A 4,577-nucleotide genomic window follows, 5' to 3' on the forward strand; every position below is an offset into this window, starting at 1 on the left:
GTGAGAAAATAAAGGGTAAAAAAATCTACTTCAATCCGCACTCAGAGTTTATCTGTTTTCTGGAGGAGGATAGCATTTTTCCTTCATGAGTCCTTTGGAATTGTTGTGGGTAACTGTCTTGATCAGAGTAGCTGTCTTTCAAAATTGATCAATGTTACAATGTTGCTGTTACTGTGTACAATGTTCTCCTGGTCCTGCTCACTTCACTTTGGTGTATCAGTTTATATAAGTCATAGGTTTTTCTGAAACCATTTTCTATTATTTCTTATAGCGCAACAGTATTCTGACACTATTGTGACATTTAAAATGTTCAAGAGACATAGTTTCTGAGTACTTAGTCATTTTATTAATCACGCTAGCATATTATTAATATAAAGGATGATCATTTGACCATCTCTCTTAATCCAAAGATGACTCATGGTGGTGGGCTCACAGTTTATATGTCCTTGGAAGAGTGGATGTTCCTGAGGGTGATAATCAACTCTGATTGGTTAACAGTGAGAGAGAATGAATATAATAAAGAGAGGACCTATCCTAATGAGGGGATTGGGGATGTGAGTTTGATCACAACATTTCATTCCAAATCACCCTCAGCCTAGGGGAAATCTGGACAAAGGATCTATATGCCCCCACAGAACATAATGGGCTGTAATTTCACCTTGTTTAGGTTGGGTGGGGTAGCAATGCATAGATTAAGGAGAATGTCAGTCCTGTTGTCAATCAGTTCTGTCCTTCAGAGGCTGAGCCATGGAAATGAGAACTTTAGAAGAAGGGAGGAAACTGCATCTCCCCAAATAATTGGTTATTAATAATCACTTTTCTCATATACCACACCTTGTTCAGCGATGCCCCAAATGATGGGCATCTCCTCAACTTCCAATCCTTTGGCATCACAAAAAGCTGTTGTGAATATTTTGTACGTAGGGGCCCTTTTCCTTTGATCTCTTTGGGGTACATACCTAGTAATGGTTGGTGGTTGTTCTTCATTCTAGAAGAGGACCAAAGTGACGTTGCTATGCTAGAGTCAAGTTATAGCGCATTTGACTAGCAAGCTCAGAGTGTTCTACAGGTCGGGCACAAATAATCCGTGTGAACATTTGAGAGTGGATTCTCTAAATTTGTTCATCTTGCATCTCTTTTGAGCTACTTCAGTTCTGTTTTGCTCATAAAACAGCACCTACTCTGATGGGGGCAAGCCATGCTGGGTGGCCCTGTGCCAGTGTCTCCCATGCCACACAATTGATTCCAAAGATCTTCAGAGAGACCTTGAGAGTGTCCTTGTGTCGCTTCTGACACTATGTGAATGCTTGCCCTGTGTGAGTTCTCTGTAAAATAATCTTTTTGACAAGCATACATTTGGCATTCAGACAGTGTAGCCTGCCCATCAGAGTTGCGCTCTCTGCAGTAGAATGTTTGGCAGTTTATTTTGATAAAGGGTCTCAGCGTCTGTTATCTTATCCTGCCAGGTGATCTTCAGAATTTTCCCAAGACAATTCAAATGGAAGTGACTCAGTTTCCTGGCATGGCCCTGGATACAACAATGTCAGCAGTAGCATAGTGGCTCTGTACTCCTTCAGTCTGGTAGTCTAATATCTCTTCTCTCCCATACTTTACTTTGGAGCCTCCCAAACACTGAGCTAGGTCTGGCAATATGTGAGTATGTGCATCAACCTCATCAGTTTGTACATGCCTGGAAAGTGTACTGCCAAGGTAAGCAGATTTATCCACAGCATTCTAAACTCCATTTGCTGTAACCAGTGGTTTTTTGTTGGGCTGGTGTGGTGCTGGCTGATGGAGCGCGTATGTGTTCATGATGTTTTCAGTCAGGTTGTCAAACACCTTCAGTGAGGAGGAACACAGCATCAAGGTCAGTTACCGTGCTGATAGTAAGTTCTTCAATTTGAAAAGGCTACAAGCCAAGACCAAAGTGGAGGGAGTGTTGGTGCATGATTTTTTGTTCGCAAATGATTGTGCATTCAATGCAGCCTCTGAACCTGAGATGTAAGGAAGTACGGATTGATTCTCTGCTGCTTGTGTTAATTTTGGCCTAGTAATAATATTGCTGGGTGAAAGGGTATATACACAGTTTGATAGCCCTTAGTGCATAGTTCCAAATTGTTCTCCAGAATGATTGGATCAGTTCACAACTCCACCAGCAGTGCATTAGTGTCCCAATTTTCCCACATCCCCTCCAGCATTTATGATTTTCCTTTTCTGTGATGTTAGCCAGTCTGACAGGTGTGTAGTGGTACTGAAATTGCTTTAACGTACATTTCTCTAATTATTAGTGATTTGAGGGGCTATCTTTTGAGGGCTTAGCTGGTGGACCAAAGGAGCTTCACTCAATTGAATCAACTTGAGATGTCCACAATATTGATCCTTGTTGAATATCCTTCTTTCACTATGGCTAAGTAAATCTTTTTGTTAACTGTTGAATGAACTATGTATGAGTGACTCATTTTGTTTCAATATCAAACCTAAACCACTGGGGGATTGCTGTTATTCAGGCCCAGCCTAGGATACCAGTACATGTGAAAATCCAGTTTTTCTGATGCTGTGTTCATATCTGAGAAAAACTTCATAGACTTAGGCTAGAGGTTCTTTATCTTTTTTATTTCATGGATTCATTTGTCACTCTCATGAAGACTATGGGCTGCTCGGAATAATGTTTTCAAATGAATAAAACACATAAGGTCACAAGGAAAATAAATTATCCTAAAATAAAGTTGTCAAAATGTTTTTTAAAAAGTTCTCAGAACCCCCTAGTCAAGAATCCTTGATCTAGTTACTGTACTAAGGCCAGTGACCCCAGGTTGAGTCTTAAGAGCCCAGCATAGAGGCTAAATGTTAACAGAATTTTACTGAGCCAGTCTCTAAACTGGGAATGACAAGACAGCAGGCCAGAGACAATGTGCCTGTAATCAAGTAGCGGTTTAATTAATTGTTTCATTATGAGGAACAGATGTGCAAATGAGGAATTCTGATCAGAATTCCCCCTTGCTTTAGGGAAGGCAGAGATGTTATATATAAATCACAGGTGGGAAGGGAGGGGGGGGGAGATGGATTACAGTCATCTCCCAGAGCCTGAGTTGTTTCCCACATGGTAAGCTCACAAGTCCACAATACACGTCTTCTGGAGTCCTGTGGGCACAGTATTGTTTCAAATCCTTGGGAGTCATTACTTGGTAGGGCATAAGACCAGAGTTCTGTGGTAGGCACAGGTTCTACAATCTTTGACGTACTTCACTTAGGGTATACAGGCACAGGAATGCAGTAATTATGAGAGTGTTGTCAAGAGTTTGATCATTTCAAGCTGCATTGTAAGTGTGACTCCCAAGCCAGAGTCCCTTGAAAAATCTAAATTATTAGTGTATTCATTACACATCCTGTCAGTTAATATGAAAATCATAATTCCCTTCACAGTACTGAGGCTCCACCTCTAATACATCCAACACCCATTTTCACAACCCACACTGCTTCAACTTACCAAAGTCATATAAAATGTGAAATCTGGGCTTCCCTTCTGCAATGGATATCCCAGAGCCATAGGACTTAGCGCTGTAATGGACTTCAGCAATCAGCTGGTCAAGCTTCCTTGCTCTATAGAAAAGGATAGATGCTGAGGTCTAAAGATGTGGAGCAACTTGCCAAAAACCTACAGAGTTGAGTTGGGGGTCAAGCCCTCTGACTCCAAGTCTTGTCGCTGCCTCAGATTCCTCCCTGTCCAGCCTCACGCACTCTGACGTCAGAGTCCCTGCCTCTCCCACCACAGAAGCAGAGTCAGATGTGGATGCAGTCACATGCTAGGATACTGAGGTCCCTTGGGGGCTGCCTCAGGGGTGAAGATGTGAGGGGGAGGGGGAGGCTGGACAGTCAAGGAGGTGGGCATCCTGCCCAGGCTCAAGAGCCATCAAAGCTGTTCCCTGAGATTTCTGTAGACTCTTCTCAGTCCTTGTGTTGGATGACGCAAGAGAACACTTGAAATCCAAGTTTAGATTGAGTATGTTTTTGTGTGTATTTGCATATTTGCACACAAATAAAGATTCTCTGGCAACACATCCCCTTTTCTGGGGCAGAACGGAGAGATGTAGGTGAGACTACTACTCTGACTACAGGGATCAGTATGCCTTAAGCTGGAGGTGTAAGACGGTGCTAGTGCCCCAGGGCTCTGAAACAGGATGTGTGACAGGTTCTGGGATGCTATGCCACTCTGGCTGTCTCCCCAACTCAGACGCTAGGCTGAGGGAAACTCAGAGGGGGAACCTGTCCCTGTTAGGAGGAACACTGTTTCTGGATATGAGCAAAACACTTCCCCTTATCATAGCTCCAACTGAGATGTCCTCAGTTGTGTCCACATCACACTTTTCTCCTCACCTCCTTCCCTGCCCCAGCTGAACTGATTCTCTTCCTCAAAAAAGTCAGTCCCTTCTGAGTCCACCCCAACAGATCCCTTCCTTACAACAAATAAGTTGAGTCAAGCAAAACAAATCAACATGTTGGCCAAATCTAATCTGTGAATGAGTTCGCCACCCCATCCACATATATGGTGCATCACATTTTTTGATCTGTGTGTGTAG

Source organism: Vombatus ursinus, unplaced genomic scaffold (assembly GCF_900497805.2).
Source record: "Vombatus ursinus unplaced genomic scaffold, bare-nosed wombat genome assembly UNPS02015012.1, whole genome shotgun sequence".
Taxonomy (NCBI): Eukaryota; Metazoa; Chordata; class Mammalia; order Diprotodontia; family Vombatidae; genus Vombatus; species Vombatus ursinus.